The sequence below is a fragment of the Canis lupus genome, chromosome 17 (genome assembly GCF_048164855.1).
Source record: "Canis lupus baileyi chromosome 17, mCanLup2.hap1, whole genome shotgun sequence".
In the NCBI taxonomy this organism is placed as follows: Eukaryota; Metazoa; Chordata; class Mammalia; order Carnivora; family Canidae; genus Canis; species Canis lupus.
In genome coordinates, this window is record NC_132854.1 from 33,298,617 (window position 1) to 33,320,566 (window position 21,950).

At 41.0% G+C, this 21,950-nt stretch overlaps 1 protein-coding gene across 7 annotated transcripts in view; it reads left to right on the top strand.

Annotated features, from left to right (window-relative positions):
- The window catches only part of KLF12 (KLF transcription factor 12), a 590,400-nt gene that overhangs the window by 134,888 nt on the left and 433,562 nt on the right, over nt 1-21,950 (top strand). The gene's annotated exons all lie outside the window — the stretch shown is intronic.

The following is a 21,950-nucleotide window of genomic DNA, read 5'->3' on the forward strand; positions in this document are numbered from 1 at the left end:
AGATACGTATGTATATCCATATCCATATATATGTATATGTATATATATATAAACAACATATATATGTGTATATATATATGTTTCAGGTATACAGTATAATGATTCAGTAGATGCATATTACAGTAGATATGATCACCACAATAAGTCTGGTTAACAGCCATCACCACACATAGTTAGATTTTTTTTTATGATGAAACTTTTAAGATCTACTCTCTTACCATGTCTTCTTAGGATACATCATTTGCAAAGGGGGAGGTAAAGAGTGGAGAGAATGTGAAGTAGCTGAAACTAATGTATTTCTAGTAGGTGATTCTAAATTGATTCAACTCCTATGGAAGAGTATTTGCTACTATAGTGCACAGTGTATCTGGGTACGCTGTGATACAATACATTCCTAGGTATGTTCCCAAGAGACATACACACATGTATCAGGAGACTTACGCCAGAATACCTGTAGCAAAGATGTTCACTAGAGCAAGAAACTGAAAAATAACTTGAAAATCCATGAACAGAAGAATGGATTAATAAACTCTAGCATTTTCAGACGATGATGCAGATAAATAACTTTGGCAATGTGCAATGTTATGGCTAAATCTCTGAAAGATAATTGTGGCAGATGGTATATTTCAAAAAATGGCCACAATATAATTCCAGTTCCAAATGTTCTTCCAGAAATGCATCATTCCCTTTTCCACAACCTCCCATAACAACAGGTAGAGTCTGTGTTCCTTCCGTTTGAATTTGGGTGGGTGTTTGTGACTGCTTCAACTCATACAGGACAGATGCTATGTGACTTCTGAGGGCTGGCCATAAAAGGCACTATAGCATCTGCCTGGCCCTTGGAACATTGAGCTGCCTTGTATGGGATCTGACAACCCTAACACCAACAGACCCCATAGGAAGAGGTGGAGAGAAAAGCCTGGAAAAGCTCCATTTTTCTTCAGTCCCCAGCAGCTCTGGTGTAACCACCTCAGGCACTAGAAATGAGTGGCCATGTCTCAGAGATGACCCCAGCTCTAAAAACCACATGGCTCCAAGCACATGGAACCAGAACCTCCCAACCATGCTTTTCTTGAATTCCTGATTCCTGAGACACCATGAGATGTCCATTTGTGTCCATCAACTATAAATGATGGGTGTTTTACACCAAGTTTTGGAGATATGTAATACAGATATAGATAACCAGAATGTTTCCTCTCCCCCACTTCTTCTTCATCTCTATTGTCTTTTCTAATGTATAATAGTATGGCTATAAATGCTAATATTTCTGTTACTTGACCTGTCAACTTTAAATGCTATCTCCTGATTCTCAACCATTACAGATGAAGCAATCAGTAAACTTACTGTAACTCCCATTTCCCCTGCTTCCTCTTCAAAGTTTCATTAGTTACATAATTTCTAAATAGGGCATATAACACACCTATCTGTTTGATCACCATGTTCCCTCACTTCCAATTTCATTCTTGCCTATCGTTGAACAGGTTCAAGGCTACCTTCCCATACACCAACCAGTCCCCAAAATCATCTCCAGGGATTTCATGAAGAAGAATTTATTGGGACAATATTTCCTGTGTTCTGCATGTTCAAACAGCCTAGATAGACTTTTTAGTCTCTATATCTGAAGGATAGTTTGGCTGGATATTTAATCTTTGACTGGCACTTCTCACTAAGGGTACTGTATAAGTGTTTAAGATATTGACAGTTTGGTGCAGGCTATTTATCTGCTGGGAAAATTGATTGTTCTTTTACATATTTTTCTTAGAATATTTTTTCATGATGCTGTAGTACTTGGACTTTTTGCTAGAGGTCATGAAGTTTGGAAGGCTACAGTTGGAGGGCCCTCCCAGCAGAACTTTTTCTCCTCCTGAACTAGCACAGATGTTGCCTATGTTCTGCACTTATGGCTCACCTTGTGACTCCTTGTTTAGCCCTACCTCTTCTGTTTAATTGAACCAAATGAATCTAGAAGGCCTCTACTACAGCCCTACTCACACCAGTTCCTGACCCATTCTTGTAAACAAGTGGTGTAGAGTTTGCACTTTAGAGAGAGCCCTTTACCTTCAGGAGGTGGTCCAATCTGAGTTCTGGCATACTCCAGGCTTCCTCTTTCTATGTCCGCCAATGGCTTTTGGTTTTAAAATCTTACATCATTTTAAAGCCAGTAGATTATATATATAATATCATGAAAAGGTAAATTTGCAGGGTCCATTTTTTCTTCCTTAGGCTTTTGCCTTTTTCCTAAAAGAAGGGGCAAGAAAAGCTGAGCTATGGGATCCTTTTATGTCAATATTGTGTCAAGTATCAAAAGCACTTTTGGTTTGTAAGAACTGGATTCAATGGGAAAGAAAAGGATTTCTGGGTTCTAAAAATCCAGAGCTTGGTTCACTCAGAGCACAGATTTTATAATATGCATTTACTGTAGAGAACTCTATGTGATGATTACAGAGCAAGTTCCCTCATTTCAAATAATGTAAGAGAAGAATCAGATGGCTGGAATGAATTGATTTGGAGGAAACACGACTAGATCATACAAAGTCCTCTGAGAAGTGCCCAGAAATCTGTCTCAATTTGGAAGCTAAAGTATAAATAGAAATAGCAGCAAAAATTCTCTATTTGGGAGAGATTCTCAGAGAAGAAAGGACTACAGTTCAGCTTCCCAAGATATAACTTGGGAAGATATGTTTTGGAGCAGTTCTCCAACAGAGCATCAGAAGAGTGAGAAAGAAAGGCTGAGAAAGTTTTCTATGCAAAACTTCCCCATATGCGTGGAAGTGGCACAAACAAGAGAAAAGTAAGAATGTGTAGACTCTGAGACTAGAGGCCACAGACATTTAGCAGATGCCCCAGGCCACTGCAGCAGAGATCACTCAGGTGAGCTACATACAACTCACTGAAGGCCAGCAAGTTTAGAAGACATCACTTAGACCAAACATGCTTCCCCAATGACAGGACAATGCAAAAAATAGCAGCGTTCTTCCCAACATATATTATCCCGAAAGAGAAGGAAGGAGAGAAAGTGAATATAAATCTGACTGAATATTTTGATTTGGCCACACATAAGTTGTAAATGACTGAGTCATCTTGAATTACTCAGATTATCTTTTTGCCATCTCGAAAATGGGAGGTACAGAACCAAGTTATTTTCACTTGTAGAGAAATAAACACTATTAGAATTTAATACACATAGGTTAGTGACTGTAATACTTTAAATCTGCTACATGTGGGGCCTTGCCTGAAATTCCAAGGAACATTCGTGCAAGGCATACTTCCACCATGAACTAATTCAAACCCTAGACAAGAATGGGAGCAAGTCAGAACCATGATGCTATGAGAGAACTGTGTGCAGAAAGCCAAAATTCAGACTCCCAAACTGTGATATTAATTTCATTGAGCAGATACTGATAGTCAGCAGAGACAAAAAAGAGGGAATGGGAGAGAGACTTCTATTTAGGGCCATCAGCTCTGGCTCTGAACTGCCAAAGAAATAAATCTCCTACTCATAGGGGGAAGGTCAATTCTAGGGGTACCAGCTTAGGCCATAAAAGTGGTGACAGCAGTATATTTAAAGAGTTTGATTTGGAAGAAGAAATAAGATGCCACATTCAAGCTATGAGGAGTACCCATAGCTAGTATTGTAGAAACTAAATAGACTAGGGAGGACCTTAAGACCCTGCAGAATAAAGAACCATGATGATACAAGAGCCAAGGACTGGTCAGTACTATCATTCCTTTGGCCAGTCCACCACAACACAGTTGATGGGATAGTCACTATTCCTGGGAACCAGTGGATATCCCAAGAGGCTTAGAGTGGTGTTTCATATATCCTTTCCTACAACCCTAACCAAAGACATTTGCCAGTCCTTAGTTGTCTCAACTTTAGGGTAGCTCCTTTTGTAGTATAGACTACCTAGGAGAGGAAAGTGAGTAAAGAGAGATCTTTGGGAGAGGAGTGATGATCCTATAATGGTAATAAGTGACAACATTACCCGGGATCCACATGTAACTCCATAATCTCAGAAACTCTAGGAAGTAAGTCATGGGTAAACAAAACTTGAACAGGGACTTAGCTATGATACTCTTGGCAAAATATTTTTCCCCCTAGGGATGCAAATATTTATTAGGAGGATAAAAGAAGATGATAATGTTTTTGAAAATTAACCAATGCAATTTATTTTTGCAGTCATTCTTAAGTCCTCAGTGTTTTCAAAAATCTGTTTACTGAGTAAATAATAATCATTGCTTTAAGAGGGGGTTAGATCCAATTTAGAACAACAAAAAAGTCACCATTTCATTTTAGGTTTAAAAGGAGAAGTTTAAAAATCCAGAGTAGGCAAGCAGGAAAATAAATTCACAAGGGTCATGTCTAGAAACCCAACATGGTGGGCAACATGTTCAAGGGGATTCTAGAACAAAAGGGAAATAGCTTGGCTTCCCACAGCACTGCAAATGTTCTAGAAAAGGTTTAAATTCAACATTGACCCAAATGCTGTTAACTAACAAAGCTGAATAAGGTCTCTGAGTTCTTGAGTTTTTGACCTGAGAGCTTGCACAGAGAGAATAGGTGGATCAAAGAAGATTTTAAGTTTGGAACAAAGAAGGTAAAAAAGCATGGTCTGACCACTTGAGGCCATTGGAGGGGTACGGACAGTGTGAGGACCAGATATTCAAGTTCAAGAGGGACCAGCTGTGACTTGCTGGACTGAAGGAGGGCAGAGTATAACACCTGGGTCAGATGATCCCTCCTTAGGCAGAGACAATATTTTTACCAGTCCCTCTCTGAACCCTTTTCTGACCAGGGTTTTATTTATTTATTTTTAAGGATTTTATGTATTTATTCATGAGAGACACAGAGAGAGGTGGAGACACAGGCAGAGGGAGAAGCAGAACTATACTATAGGATTGCAAATTAATTACAGATAATTTTTAGACCTAATATTTTGAGTTGGTTATTTTTATTAGCATGTGAAGAACATCTCCCGATGTGAGACTTGATCCCAGGACCCTGGGATGATGCCCTGAGCGAAAGGCAGACACTCAACAACTGAGCCACCCAGGCATCCCACTGACCAGGGTTTTAGTTCAACTCCTAGCTTCAAATAGAAAATAAGGGAGTATCACAAATTGATTTGGAACCTTATATTGATCACAGTGAGTTCAGAAAATTACTAAGTAAACTTGAATCGGCAATACAGAAATTTTCACCATCACAGAATCTGGAAATTCTTAAGTAGTTTGGTTATCCTGGGGAAAAAAGCATTTTCATCTTAAACACCCAAATTTGGTGATTATTTGAAAATTAAGACCAATATATATGTTAAGAGCAACAGGTATATAGCAAATATTTAATAAATAATAGCTACTAATTATTTTTATATTATTCCATCTTTCCACTTTTATCTGAACTTTACACTTTGGTTTTTTTAACTTTTAGGTCTTAAGAACCCTCCATGAAAGCAAAAATCTTTAAAATGTCCTGTTAGTTTATCAGGTGACACAAAAGTACTCGCAAATACAATTCTTGGTTCTTAGGTAATACAATTATGGGAATGTGGTGGAATAAAAAGACTAATGCTTGAGAAGGGAGCATTCTAGAAAAAATGTATTTAGTTCTTAATCTTGCCTAGAAAGGAAAACAGGCTCATCTGGCCCCCAAGTCACACATGAATTATTTGTACTAGGATGACATTTAAATAATTAATAATGAGAAACTTGGCTTAATATTCCTGCCAACCAGCCTATACTGAGAAACCAAATTTTTAAAAATGGCTTGGGAAGTCTGGGATCAGAGTAAATGTGTTGGGTGGTCTTGCAAGCTATTTTCATCACATTGTATGAGCTCAGTGCACTGCTTTTCTCTCCATTAAAGGACTGTACCAGAACATCTATTTATATTCCAAAGTCAAGCCACCTCTTTCTTGGAAAATACTGTCAAAAATGAAACACTCTTCCATTATGAACTGCCTGTTTTTGTTCTCTAGGGGTGCCACCACTCCTTACTTTGTATTTATTACCTCATCCTTTCCTTTCCAAAATGAGTTCTTATAGGATTGCAAATTAATTACAGATAATTTTTTAGTCCTAATATTTTGAGTTGGTTATTTTTATTAGCATGTGAAGAGCTATCTTTATTCTTCATGTCATTGCCACAATGACTCCAAGACTCACGGGAGGTGGGTTACTTCTGTCAAGTGTACTTCCTGAATCATGTGTTTATGAGCTTCAATCATTTCCTGGTCAGAATTCCTTACTGTTTCCTTTGACTTTCTCCTACACTTGAGGATTCTTCATAGTTTGGGGCAGCTTTGTCTATTGACTGTAAATGCCTAATCACATTTTTTTTTCCCAGTTGGAATTATAATTTTAAATGTAAATGGTGATATGAAAATACCCCCAAGTACCACCTTTTTCATGCTCCCAAGACCTATTTTTTAGAACTACTAATCTTCAGTTTTCAGTCTTCCCCCAGAACGTAAACCATCTCCCTATCTACACATTTATAAAATGCCTAAATGAGTTTATATTTATATAACTAATTGTAAATAAACTTGTCACTTATTATATATCCTAAAATTAGTAATCAGAGACAAGCACTACTATTTTATTATAACTGATTAATAATGCTAATAGGAATTTTGTTTTTTTAATTCATGGAAACAACACTCTCTTATTACAAACACCAGTGTTCAATGTATGAGTGCTAGCCTTTTCATGTATGATGATATTCAGGTAGAAGAATTCCTTTGCCATATATTAGACAGGTATTCATTAATTCAGGCACTCTTCTAGGCAATGTGTGTACATTAGCTAGCAAAACAGACAAAAAGATCTGTCTTTACTGAGATTATGACCTCCTGGGGGAGATAGAAACTTTAAAAAAATGAAAAAATTATGTTTATCATTGATGTTAATATATGGGGAAAATAAGCCAGAGAAGGGACATGGGACAAGGTAGGAAACCTCAAAAGGTTTTGGGATCCCTGGGTGGTGCAGCGGTTTGGCGCCTGCCTTTGGCCCAGGGCGCGATCCTGGAGACCCCGGATCGAATCCCACATCGGGCTCCCGGTGCATGGAGCCTGCTTCTCCCTCTGCCTGTGTTTCTGTCTCTCTCTCTCTCTCTCTCTCTCTCTGTGACTGTCATAAAAAAAAAAAAAAAAAAAAAAAAAAGGTTTTAAGAGGGAAGGCCTTATTGACTAGTGAACAGACAACCAGAGGTGAGGATATGCACAGGCAAAGATCTATGGCCTAATCCTATGAGACAAAGGGAATAGCAACTGCAAAGCCCTGGGGCAGGATGGCCTGCTGTATTCAGGAACAGCAAGGAGGGCAGAGTGAGTGGAAATCTGTGAAGGAGATAAGATCTGTAGCTTAGTTTTAGACAACTTCATTTTAGGTGGCCATATGTGTATGAGTTTAGCTATAGAATAGACAGTAGGATATATCAATCTGGAGTTAGGTGCCCCTTCAGATACACATTTGAGATCTATCAGTATCTAGATGGCATTTAAAGCTACAAGACTGGATAAGATGACTAAGGGAGTAGGCAGAGAGAATTAGAAGAGCCAACAGTGAGTGTTTCTGACATTGAGCTTAACGTTGGAAAAGTGAGTTGGGTAGGGGGAGAAAGTAAGAGAATGTGTCCTGGAAGGCAAGGGGGAAAATGTGTTTCAAGGAGGAGAGAGTGTTAAACTATCTCTTGATGTATCTGTGCCAAGTTCTACTGATAGATCAAGGTGAAGACTGAGCATTTGCCACTGGGTTAAACACTAGATGTAATTTTTGTTGACCCTCACAAATGTGGTTTTTTAGAAGAGCAGTTGGGTATGGAAATCTGAATTGGTTTCAAGAGTATGGGAGAAGAAAAATTGAGTACAGAGAAAATAGGGCACTTCTTGGCAGACCTTTGTTATCATGAAGAATAGAGATCGGGCAGGAGCTGGAGGAGACCTTGTGGACAGGAGAATGATTTTACAACTTTTTGTCTAAGACTTGGTAAATGACAGGATGTTGTGTGCTTAAGGTCAGGATTCAGTGGAAGAGGAAAACCTGGTGATGCAGAAGTGAGGAAACAATTATTGGAGCAATGTACATGATGGGGTGAGAAGATAGGGAGGGAATGCTGGTGGGGGAATTAATGATTTATTTATGGTGTCATGAGGGAAGGTGGGTCAGTAAAAAGATGGATAACTGGGGTGTGAAAGAATATATGTGGAAAATCCACTCTTGGGGCTTCTATTCTCTCGGGAAAATGGGAAGCAAAGCTATCACCAGACAGTGAGGATAGAAGATGAGATTTGGCAGTTTGAGGTGAGACAGGTATAGAAGAGTCAAGGGTTTACAAAATGTTAAAAGATTACTGGGCGGTGCTTATATCCTAGATGAGCATTTAGGGACTCATACTTCTTGGGAAAATACTCCCAAATTAGTAAAAATTGTATTTGATTAAATATTTTGGGGAAGCACTGTATACTATATTGGCTGTCTCTTCTAGAGTCCCAGTGTTGATTAATAGGTTAACAGCTGCTACAGCATCCTCTTCAAGGAAAAATTTTTAACATTGTATAACCAAGTTTTTTCTAAATGTTAGAGAGCACAGAACTCTTAGCGTAGCACCACCTATTAGCATCCTCCGGAACACTGTTCCATGGACTCCAGTTCGGAAAATCACTACCACAACTATAGCACCACCCAAAGTGCTCACCAGTACCCAAGAGAAACTTTTAAGTCACCCCTATTCCATCTATAAGGGGCAACATCTGAACTAGATGCAAAACTTAAGATTCTAGGTAAACAGTTAGGAAAGAGCTCACAAATTTTTTCCCGAAGTTCCTCCTTCATGAACCATAATGGGGGTATAGGAAGCCTTCATAAAATTCAGTCTAATGGGGAAAGCAATGCACTAAGATCCAGGAACGCAAACCTGACATGCGCAGCCTGGGAGATCCTGGCAAGTCTTCAACACTTAAGTATCTAAATGTCCACTAAGAGATTTCCTTCAGCAGTTGTGAGTACAGAGTACACTGATTAAGAGTACTTACCTGGGGGCACCTGGGTGTCTCAGTGGTTAAGCATCTGCCTTCGGCTCAGGTCATGAACCCCCCAGGTCCTGCAAAAGAGTCCCATATCTAGCTCCTTGCTCAGCAGGGATTCTGCTTCTCCCTCTGCCTCTGCTCCCCCCCACACACTCATGCTCTCTCTCTAGCTCTGCTCGCTCTCTCTCAAAAATAAATACATACATAAACAAATAAATTTTTTTTTTTTTAAAAAAAGAGAGTACTTACCTGAAGTCCATTAATGTAGGAGCAAATCTCAGCTTCACTTCCTAGTAGCTCTGTCACCTTGGAAACAAGTTAACATCCAGGGATCTTGGTTTTCTTCTTTGTAAAACAAAGAAGATATCACCTACCTCACTGGCTATTGTGAGGATTAAATGAGATAAGACACATCAGGCACTTAGCACATTGATTTTTTACATGTGTACTGTAACAAGAGAATGCAAGAACCGATAGGGAGCACTTCTCTAAGTGAAAAGTCCTATGAAATTGTAAAGCAGCAGTGCTGGTTCTTTATTAACAATGGGGGGAAAGAAATTAAATTAAGAATGTTTTTATTTTTTAAATTTAATGTTATTTTTTTAAAGATTTTATTTATTTATTCATGAGAGACAGAAAGAGAGGCAGAGACACAGGCAGAGGGAGGAGAAGCAGGCTCCTTGCAAGGAGCCCAATGTGGGACTCAATCCCAGGAATCCAGGATCACATCCTGAGCTAAAGGCAGGCACTCAACCTCAGAGCCACCCAGGCGTACCTAAGAATGTTTTTAAAAGAAAACATATAATTCAGATAGATTTAGTTCTTAAAAGTATGAAGCTAACCCATTGCTCCTCATCAATTTTCTCAATCTGTTTTCTTCCCCAGGATTTTGACCACAGTCTACATCAGAGGTTTATCAAACTTGTGCGGCATTTTTGCAGAAAAGAATGGCTTTTCTGTTGGGGATAATAATAGTAATAAAAATAATATTATTTTAGTTTTGTGGTCTAGCATTTCCTTTCCAAGCAGGTATTGCTCCTGATGGGAAAATAAAGGTTACAAAAGGGTTAACTGACTTTAGTAAAGGTCAACAACATGGCAAAATCATTCCACTCAAGGAGCAGCAGGAAAGCCTGTTTTTGACATATTTATGACTCTATGGTTAAGATGTCCACTTAATGTTCTTTATTCAGAGGTCTCTCACCATTTAAACCTTTTCCCCCTTTAAGTTAGATGTGTTTTGCTAGTTATTAATGTCCTTTAAGTACCTGCTTTATGCCCACTCTAAGGTCTGGCTCTGATAGTTTTCAAAGACTTCTACCTTGACAAAATTCTAAGACAATTATGGCATTTGTTTTTTTTTATTTATTTATTTATTTTTTTTTTTTTGTTTTTTTTTTTTTAAACAAACAAACATGTTTGAGTTAAAAACAAAACTCCATTTAGATGTGAAATTTGAAAGAATTCAGTTTGCTTGCTTGTTCTAAGAAGAAAATTCTTAGACTTTGTGATGCTAGAATAAGAAATACATTTTGAATATAGCTTTAAAATGTGTTTGAATATGTCTGCTGTGAACCTTGGAACCTGATCCAAGACCAGGTTCAGAAATAGGAGCTAAAAACCTGAAGTGTAGGGTTTATTGCCAAATCCATAGAGAACTGCCTCTCTCCTTTCTAACTTTGATACTTCTAGATAAAATGGCATAACATTTCTGTGCCTCTTGATTACATGTTAGTAAATAAAAGTGGTATTTATAAGTACTTGGGGGTTAGATTATATAAATATTTTCATTAGTAAGAAATACAGATCCTAAATGTCGATGTGCACGAATGGACACAAGTCAATACACGTGCACAAAAAAGGATAGAATTACGTGTGGTGTGTGTCTAGATTTTCACAGCAGACCTAGCCATATGTTTCTTGTCTAGGCGGCTGCCCAGTGAACTCATGCATGTGGATAACAGTTCTAGCAGGCAAAAAGCCATATAAACAATGAGCATAACTCCTAATGAAACAAAGAAGCATGCTAATAGCAAATTGTATCATTATAGAACACTACTCAATCAAACTTTTTAATGGGTAATTTTGATAAATGAATAAATGAGTTGTCAATATAGTAAGCCCATTGAAAAACAATCAAATGTTTGATGGTGAAGGACCCCAGAGCATTTTACATTGTAAGATGTGACTGTCACTTTCTCTCCCTGACTTTTGCCTATGCTTATCTTCATTGTAACCTTTCTGGAGTCCGCCAGGACAGTACCAAGCACAATGCCTGGAAAACAGTGGTTAAATTCTATGAAATATTTTATTTTGCCATTGCAATAGGAGGGAACTGCTTCCAGTTTCAAAGAAATAAAGAATGGGATTTAAATTCTTTGTCCTTTTATGTAATAAATAAAATGTGTACTTTCTGCTTAGGGTTGGGGGTAGGATGAGTAGTATAATAAAGCTATAGAATTTCATTCATATAGGAACATTTTTATATGTTAAAAGTAAGCCTTATGTTTCACCTGATGTTTTCTCCTGAGAAAATACAGTTGCCCTGCTTAATTCAATGAGGAAAATATTTAATAATTGATGAGGATTTGTGGAGTTGAAAATTGTAAACAAGGCAGTATTTCAATACAACAGCTCTAAAATAACTAAATAGACTTCCTCTGTTTATTTATTTACCCTTTCTATAGCACCTATCATCTTAATACTTAGGCATAAAAGTACCAGGCATAATGTGAGGATGAAAATATTAGGATTCCATCTAATTTTTCTCTCTCAGTAGTTAAAATATAGACAGTGTTCAGCCACACATTAATTTCCGTTACGCTGCTTAGTTCCTGAGACTACAGAATTCCTTATGCACAACAAACATGTATTGATTGGTGTGAAAGAAATATGAAGGTGTGACACCATATTCTAAACAACTGGTCAGTAGTTTATTTAAATACAAGTAATATACAAATGTGTAGATATAGTAGCAATAGCCAATGGACCCGTATTCAATGTTCTTTGCCTTGGTTTCATTCTCATTTTCTTTCTTTCTTTTTGTTTTTTTCATTCTCATTTTCAAAGAAGTTCTCTCTCCTCTTGTGACTTTACAAAAACCAGTTGAGTTCCTGAGTCCCATTTTCAGCAGGGGGGAAGGGGTGTCTGCAGAGGTTATCAAGCCCTTCATGCTAATGAGATACACGGACATGATTTATATTGTAACAATTGATGACAGATGGTACAAAATCCTTGTAATTGTTGTCTTGAAGATAAAATGGTGGGATGCCTGGGTGGCTCAGTTCTTGAACACTGACTCTTGATTTCAGCCCAGGTCATGATCTCAGGGTCGTGGGATCAAGCCCTTACTCAGGCTCAGTGCTCAGGGGGAAGTCGGCTTCAGTTTCTGTCCCTCTGCCTCTCTCCCCTCTGCTCCCACACCTGCTCATACTCTCTCTTAAATAAACAAAACTTAAAAAAAAAAAGATAAAATGATATGAAAGCATCAGGTGCTTCAGAGTCCTCATCTGTGCTATGGGAATCATGTTCCTCTTCAAGTATACTGAGTGCCTACTACATGCCAGGGCTGTAGCAGCGAACACAAGAGAGAAAACCCTCTGCACTTTGGAACTCCCAATCTAGTGGAAGTAGGCAGCAGAGGGATAGATAGAAGTAAGCAACGACAATAAGGCAAAATATATAGTCTGCTCGATGGTTATAAGTGGTGTACAGAAAAAGATAAAAGGGAAGGGGATTCGAAGTGCTTATGGAGCTTGCAAGTTAAAATTGTTTGGCAAGGTCCACCCTGAGGAGGTAAAAACAGTAATAGAGGTTCATAGAATTCTTGTGAAGAGTAAATAAACTGTATGCAAAATGCTTTGAACAGTGTGTGGCACATAGTAAAGGGTTAATATATGTCAGTTTGAAAAAGAAGTAGTACTGTTTAGTGTTGTTTTGAGGAAGGTTTTTGTTTTTTTTTGTTCCTTCATTTGCCATTGCTGAAATTAAGAATGGACTTGTATTTGAAATTTGCATAAAAGGCTCAATAAGCTAATTTGTAAACTGGATAAAAATATAGAACTGGGAGAGCTAAGTCTTTGTGGATAAATTATCTACAATTTGTCCCTGTCATAAAAAGAAAGAGAAGAGGAAGGGAGGAAGAATGGAAGGAAAGAGAGATAATTTCTTTATTAACTCTATTGTTTTTAAGAATGAAATTGTTTTAAGTTATAGATATAGTTTGAATTCTTTGAATTTTGTACGTATTCCAACTTGAAAGATAGATCAGTTAAAACAGATGGATCCTAAATCTAGGAGACTACTTAATCTTTGCTAATTGAGTTAAATAGGGTCAAACATCTTATTCGATGAGTATGTTGAAATTTTATCTATTCCTTTAGATTATTTTTCTTTGCAAACAGCTCTATTACTCGTGTAGGTGTATTTTAATAATAAACAAAGAACGAGTTATTTGTATTAAAGAAGCTAACAACAAAGCTAATATAAAAGGAAAATAATCATAGGACCCCCTTATGTGTGGATATGAGTAGGTGCTAGGCAATTTAGAAGTTGCTTTCATTTTTCTTTCAACAAGTTTTGAGGACTTGTGTTTTGGGCGCTGACTAAGGTCCTAATGCGACCACTGAGAAGTGTTCAGACACAACTCTTGCCAAATCTCATAGTTTTCAACCTGAGAGAGGAAGGGAAGTATGACCTCGTTAGTTTTTCACATCCTTGCAGAGAAGGTACTGTCCCCGTTTACAGGGAGGAAAACTGAAACCAACAAAAATGAGGCTAGCTGTCAGGGGCCAATCAAGTGAGACCTAGAATCAGTTTAGGACTTTGGGCTCACAGGTGCAAGTTCTCACACTGCTGACTCAGTACTATTTGAGTGTGAAATACAAATGCAGCTGGCTATGTACCTAATCATGGCTTGTTTATTCAACTTAAAAAAAAATTGATGTTCATTTCTCGATGTAAATCGATGCAGTAGAAAGATGAGCCACAACCAGACTATGCAACTGGGTGAAGCTAAGTCGGGATTCACATTTTGCCTGAGGTAAATTGCACAAGGATTAATCTAAAAGCCACTACAGTATGGTCTGTGCACTTCCATGACGTTTGGAAAACCACATTGCGTGGAAAAAGTACATATAAAGAAAGATCGTCAAAAAAAATTTTTTTTGGTAGTTTGTGAATTGATTTTAAAATGATGATGTCAATAACTCATAAGCCTAATGGCATGTTTCTCTTTTTTTAGCTAAAAAAAAAGCCTTGTCTGCCCGCAAGACGTCCAAAGAGAGCATCAGCAACATAACCGTTTGCATCTTAGGACTCAAACGTTCTGAACAATTAAATAGCAAGAAGACAGGACACTATCAGTTGAGGACCCCAAATTCCATTTGAGATCCGCCCCCTCTTGTCTACTTTCCCATGATTGGTTTCCACGAAGCCATGTGACCCAATTCTGGCCAATGAAATATGAGCAGATGGTAACTGGTGAGGCTTGGGCGGTGGGGGAAACTTTCTAAAAGATCAGCCTTGGCCTTGACCTTTGGCTTTTCTCTCTCTTCCTACTGGGGCGGGAAAAAGAAGTTAGACTTTAGAAAGGGAAGCCAGAAAACCAAATCAGCTTTGCGGCCTTGTGGCACCAAAGAGCAGCTGCACAGTGCCCAACTGAAGCTGCCTCCCTTTGGGCTTCTTGTTTCGTTGAAAGAGGGGTTGGGGACAGGACAAAAAAAAAAAAAAAAGTATCTTCAGCAGCCATTAGGTTTTCTGTTTGCAAAGGAAAGTAAAACGATACTAAATCTGCAGTGACCTCCTTCCTTTCCTTCCTCCCTCATCCCCATATTTTCCTTTCATATTCTTTAATTTCCAAGTTTCTATGTTTTTTCTCTCTCTTCTATCAGTTCTCTGACTTATTATTTCATCTTCAAATTTGACAGAATGAGTGATCTATTTACATGGCTTCTACATTTATCAAAACCGTAAACACACTGGTTCTCCTGAATTTCATACTTTCAAGACCGTTCTTTTGTCTTCTTACCAAGACTTGAAATATGAGACAGCGTTTCCTATTTTTTTTCCCTTGCACCCCTGTCCCAAAATAACAGGTTGTTGAATTTTAGCCTGAATTTATAATGTCTTTTGCAGCTGTTGCAATGTTCGTCTCCTACAGGAGCCAGACCCTCATCTTCTCAGGCAAGCTGTGGGAAGAGCAGTTTCACTCAGCCCAAGCTTTCTACCCACCACTGTCACCTAGTCCTAGAGTTCAATGTCTACCATCAAAGAATTAAAATTCAAGCCATTTCTGTTTGCCAATTTAAAGTTTTGTTTTGTTTTTTAAATTTTAAAGCACTACCCAACTAATCAGAACACCATCCAATTAGCCAGAACACAGGGAAAATGGTTCTCTCATATAGGATGTGGTCATGGTTGAGTTGGTAGAATGATTTTGAAAAATAATCTGGTAGTATGTTTCTAGGATAAAAACAAATTCAAAATCTTTGTTTTGGTAACACAACTTAGACACTATCTGAAAAAAAAAATATATTTTAAAAAGAAACCAAGATAGTCACTGTAAAGTAAGTGTAATTGCACATTTTTGGAGAAAATTCTCATGTGGTGGGGCTAAGTTGAATAATGGCGATTCACTACTAGGAAAAATAATGATTATGATGACTTTATATCAAATTTTAAAAAATTATTAAAAAAGGAAATAAGATCATGAACCCCAAGTCAGAAAGACAGTAGTTACCCCTATAGGGATAGGAGAGAAATGTAATTGGGATGACCACAGTGAGGGGATTAGAGTATTGGAAATATTCTATTACTTATGCTAGGAAGAGGCCACAGGAGCATGCCTTAACATTTGTTATATATTTCTTCACACACATGACATAATTCATATTATTAAAAATACTCTTCTGAAGAAACTTTTAATCTCCATAGAGTCTTTCCCTATAGTCATCTTAATGTTTCCTAACAGATGTAACTTCATCCAGAGTATTGTAATTGTATTTTATATTATAGCTGTTCATTACTTTTATCTAAGTTCATCTTCATATGCTTATAAGCCTCCCACACTGAGGCTAGTGTCTTGTATATAACATGGAATTAAAGTGGTATTCTGTAAACTGTATATTTTAGCTGAATTAAATTACTTCCAAGGGGGGCATAATTTTTATTTATAAAATAAAAAAAGGCAAGGATAGCTATAGTTCAAATCTGATAACGCCTCTGTTTGTTATATTAAAAAAATGCAAATTATCTGCTTATTACATTGTATCACCAGCATTTGCAATCTAAAAACTTGCAAAGTGTCATTTTATAAAACAAATTTCCTATAAATTTTCCCTCTGGTTATGAAAAATTAATTTTTTTTGAAAAATTAAAATTTTATTTAATATGATTCTACGTAAAGAATGAAAAGTAGTATAATTCATTGAATAATTATTATTTTTTTATTTTTAAAAAGATTTTATTATTTATTTATTTATTTATGACAGTCACACAGAGAGAGAGAGAGAGAGAGGCAGAGACACAGGCAGAGGGAGAAGCAGGCTCCATGCACCGGGAGCCCGATGTGGGATTCGATCCCAGGTCTCCAGGATCGCGCCCTGGGCCAAAGGCAGGCGCCAAACCGCTGCGCCACCTAGGGATCCCGCAATTTCCTTTTAAATTAGAAGTTTTTACGTGCAGAAATGTATCAGATTTGGAACATATTTACCTAATTTCATTGTCCCTATCATAATCATTTAAAAATCATTCATTCGGGCAGCCCGGGTGGCTCAGCGGTTTAGCACTGCCTTCAGCCCAAGGTGTGATCCTGGAGACCCGGGATCGAATCCCACATCGGGCTCCCGGTGCATGGAGCCTGCTTCTCCCTCTGCCTGTGTCTCTGCCTCTCTCTCTCTCTCTCTCTGTGTGACTGTCATAAATAAATAAAAAAAATATTATTAAAAAAAAAAAAAAAGAAAAAAGGAAGTTGCTTGAAGATTGTTGCCAGAATCCTTGTTCAAAGAATCCATGTTTATATCAACATATTTCAGTTTTGCTTGTTGTTTTCAATATAGACACCCAAATGGAAACTCAGGTTTTCAGCTACATTGTATTTTAACATATGTCACTCGAATTTGATATATTATTTTGATTGGCTCACCAAGCAATTTACTAATCACTTACTATGTACAAAGTAGTTTGAGGGGTAAAAGGAAGGCTAAAAATTGGCTAAGGTGCAGCTCCAGTTCTCAAATGGGTTACCAATGTAGGGGAGCTAACAATATTTTATGAAAGCAGAATGGTGTAAGTACCTTAAGAATAACTGAGGAAAGGGAGGCCTGGGTGGCTCAGTGGTTGAGCATCTGCCTTTGGCTCAGGTCGTGAGCCCGGGGTCCTGGGATTGAGTCACGCATCTGGCTCCTTTCGGGAGTCTGCTTCTTCCTCCGCGTAAGTCTCTGCCTCTCTCTCTTTGTGTCTCTCATGAATAAGTATTTAAAATGCAAAAAAAATAAAAAATAAAAAATTAGTAAGTGAAGAAATTAACACTTGCTGGATTCCTACTTGGGCTAGTGTATGTCACAGAGTGACCCAAGTAAGGATCCAGCAAATGTTAACTCTCCAAAGTATATGGGATATATTGTTTAAATGGGTGGAAAAATGGAGAATCAGAAAGGCACTCTTTCCATTACACTGAAAGAAGCCCCAAGAAAGGAAAGATGATCTTTTTGGTGAGGGGATGGGATATTTGTGTGTGTGTGTGTGGTATCATGGAATCATTTTGGGAAGGTTCTATAGCAGGTAATAGGAGAGAGAGGAGGGGGGACTGTGAGCCACCTAGTAAAAGTAGCCAGGATGGATGGGGCATGGCAAGGTGTCCACCTGGGTTAGAAGAAATCTGAAATATATGAAAATGTAAGTGGTGCCCTTAAATGTCATGGTATTGCATTGGCACTAATTTGTGTCACTTTGGGCTTTTAAATATAGGTATGCTCTAATTAAGGCTTTGCTGGAGGTGAGGTGGAATGGACCTGAAGGCAGGAAGCCAGAGTTTCAGAGCTATAGGATGGGGAGGGATGTGGTAGTAGAAGCCCTGCAGGAGGCTTGAAAAGAAATGACTATGCGGGAGCTTGGGAAAGAAGAGATATGTCTGAGGGCGCAATAGAGATATTTAAGCCAGTAGGACCAAGAACTGTATTGACTGCAACAAAACAAAGTTATAAAATGTCATTTTCCTCTAATTTCCAGACAGCTCCTCACTCAAATCAAAACATGTTGTTTACCATGTAGTCACATAACATCACCAGCTGTTTGCATTCCTTGTAAGTTTTTTTACATGGCTTTCTCGAACTCAAACAGGAGCATTCCCTTGCTGAACATTATTGCCAAAATATGACACGTGAAAAAAATGGGCATTGAAACCTAACAATACAGGTCCACTTCTGGCCCTAGGAAAAATCAAGACTATATTTTAAGATTTACTTAAAGGTTTGGAAATCACTTTTATTTTCATATTGAATCAACTCTAATCTTTCAACACAGCTTTTACTTCTGAAAACGGACTGAATTTCCCCCATCCCCGCCTGAAATTACATTAGTGTTAAATCATCCATGCAATCTTTGGCATCACTAATCCAAAGGCTTAACAACTTTAAATATACACAGATATTGAAGAGAGTCTTTACCTTAGAGAAATCAGGGTGTGGTACAGATAATACTCTAAATACTGTAAAAGATTTTTCTATCATTGACATTAATTTTTCAGAATATTACCACCGCTGAAGTATAAAGTAGGAAGATCTGACAAAAAGTGTACAGGTAGGTCACATTTATTTTTACATGAACAAATCTCTAGTTGTAAGCCCTAACTTACCATTTACATCAAATGAGGTGTATTATCTGCTTTGGGGGTGCTGGTGTATGTTCTCTTTTCTGGAACAAGATGTTAGGTAAAAGAATAGCAAGTTCTAAGAAACTCAGAATACCAACCTCTATCCACCTTGTTAATCCATTCATCTTTTGGTATTTGCAATAATGAAGGCTAAGTAGAAGTACACGAATTTAGGAAAATGAGTCATCCTTGACCCAAATTATCTTGCTTTTAAACAGAATCCCATAAAGGATGGGATTTGAAAGATACTTTTAGCACTGGAATTTTATGATTTTGTAATTTCAAAACATTCTTGTTTGTTTGTTTATTTATTTATTTATTTATTTATTTATTTATGATAGTCACACACAGAGAGAGAGAGAAAGGCAGAGACACAGGCAGAGGGAGAAGCAGGCTCCATGCACCGGGAGCCCGACGTGGGATTCGATCCCGGGTCTCCAGGATCACGCCCCGGGCCAAAGACAGGCGCCAAACCGAGGCGCCACCCAGGGATCCCTCAAAACATTCTTTTATACAGAATTACACATTCCTGGTGAAATAGCTTTTGCCATGCTTACATTTTCTGACTTTTAATATCCCCGCACACACGTGGCAGTGGGATATAAAGGACAAAATGTAAAGATATGCACGTATTTTTGCTAGGGTATGTGTATATTTTCCTACCTTCTCCCCTTCTGTTCATACCTTACATTGGTTTAACCCTAAGCTCTATACAGGGAATGAATTATATGAACTGAATTGGAAATGTGTGTCTGTACATAAATCTATGTACAGATACACAACTTACTCCAGTATCCTAGCTCCCAATGACAACCACCTTCCTTACTCTTTGGTTTTGCTCTTCCCCATCCATCCTTAGCTCAGACGATGAAGTTGATTCTGCCTTCTAAACCTGTATCTTCCTTCTTTCTTCCTTTCCCCTAGATCCAGGGAATTGCTTTAATGGAACATTTGTATTCCTTCTTATCTGCCAACAATCAAAAAAAAAAAATCTGCGAGTATTTTCCCCCCTAATATTTGATGTACTCTCCTTTTGGCCACATGACCCAGATTCTGGAATACTAACCTTGACCTTCCCCTAATTTCCTTATCTCCCTGGAATGGAGTCTTGTACTTTTTCCATCTCTATCATCCTATTAACATGCCTGTGGCCGTTGCCAAAGGAAGGGAGTGCAGCTTGGAATGCTTTTCCACGTGCAGAAAAGCACTCGCTACAGAACATATTTATGGCCAGTCCGCCACTCAGCTCTGAGAAAGAGCTGCTAGTACAAGAACCGCCTCGATGACATAATTTCTTACAGCATCCTTCGCTCTTCCAGTTCAACTCCCTGCCCCACCTGGAGGGAAACTTCACAGTGCTTGTAGCAGAGGCAAGCTTTTCGTTTAAATGCTGCCCATTTGTTGATACCCTACCGTCTTTTCAAACATGTCTTTTCACGTTTCATCCAGAGGTAGAGCGGCGGGCGTACGGGGCGGTGTACCCAGATCAGGCCGGGGGTGGGGTCCCGAGCTGCCTTCCCTTTCCCTCCCGACGGCCCCCGCCCTGCGACGGCCCCTCCACCTGCAGGTCCCGGTCGCCTTCGGGATCCTGACTCCTGCCGCACCCACGCCTCCAGGTGCGGGGGCATCCCTCGCCTTCCTGCTCTCACAGCTTTCGTCTCCTGAGATGACTTTGCCTAAGGAGTGGTCTACAATTTTCAGACGCTTGTCACAGTTGTCCCATTTGTTCTTGGGAACCACGGGAGCAGGACAGACCTCCCCCCGCCCCCATCCCGCTTTAGGGCGAAGAGTCAGGCCCAGGGACTCCGCCCGTGAGGACCAGCCGCGGGCTGCGGGCTGCGGGCTGCGGGCCGCGGGCCCCGGGCCGGGCGGGCCCACCTTTCCCATCATCCCTCACGTGCAGGCGGTGGCAGGTGGCGGGGACCGCACCGGGCCGCGCGCCGTCTTTGTTTTCATCAGCAACGCACGCCACGCCGGGCCTTCAGAACTGCCGGGAAGATGCCGCGCAAAGACCTACAGCACGGCTCCTCCTGGCCAGAAGTCGTCCCCTCGCTCTCATTTCCTGTTTCTCGGCCTCTCGCCCCTGTTCCTCTTCCCGCCCCGCTTGGTGCCCCATTACTGCGCATCTCGCCCTCCGCACAGAAACTTCCCCCGGCAGCAGCCTTCCCGCGGCCGGGGCGGGCTCCGCGCGGGGCGGGGCGGGGCGGGGCGGGGCGGGGCCGGGAGCCCGAGCGCGCTCACCTAGCCCGGCGAGAGAGCGGCGCCCGCATCCCCGCCCCGCCGCGCCCCGCCCCGCCCGCGCTCCTCCCCGCCCCCCCGACCCTGCCCGCCGCGGCGGGAACCGGCGCCCCGCCGCTGCCTCCCGCCTCCCGCCTCCCGCCCCAGAATCCCGAGGATCCGCTCCCCCGGGCGCGGGCGCGGGCGCTGGCGCGGGGCGGGGGCGGGGCTGCCGGCCGGGACCGAGCCTCCCCCGGGGGCGCGGCGGGGCCTCGGCGGGGCCTCGGCGGGGGGTCTGCAGCTGCAGCCTCCGCCCGCTCCCGCAAGTTCGCCCGCTTGCCCGACCCACGCGCGCGGCCCCGCGTCCCCGGCGAGGCGTGCGCCCGCCCCCGCCCCCGCCCATCCCAAGGTGAAGCGCCGCGAGGGAGGGCGCCCCCGCTTCCCCCGCAAAGGGCGCCGCCCCCCGCCCCCGCCCCGGCCCCGGCCCCGCTCCCGTCCTCGCCCAGCCCCGGGGGCACCGCCCGGACCCCATTGTTGCCCGACTCGGGCGATGCCCGGGCCCGGGGGCGGTCCCCGGGAGCCTCGCGGGCCGCGGCCGCCGGCTCCGCCCACACCTTTCCAAGTTCGCCGGCGGGTGAGCCGCGGGGCCGGCTCGGGCGCCCGGCCCCCTCCGCGCACGCCCCCACCCGGGCCGGGCCGGGCCGCGCGGGGAGGCCGCGGGGATGGCGCGGGGGGGAGGGCGCGGGGAGGGGGAGGGGCGGGGGCCGAGCGGGCTGCGCGCTCGCCTCGCCTCGCCTCGCCTCTCCTCGCCTCCGACTTCTCTCCGAGAGGCC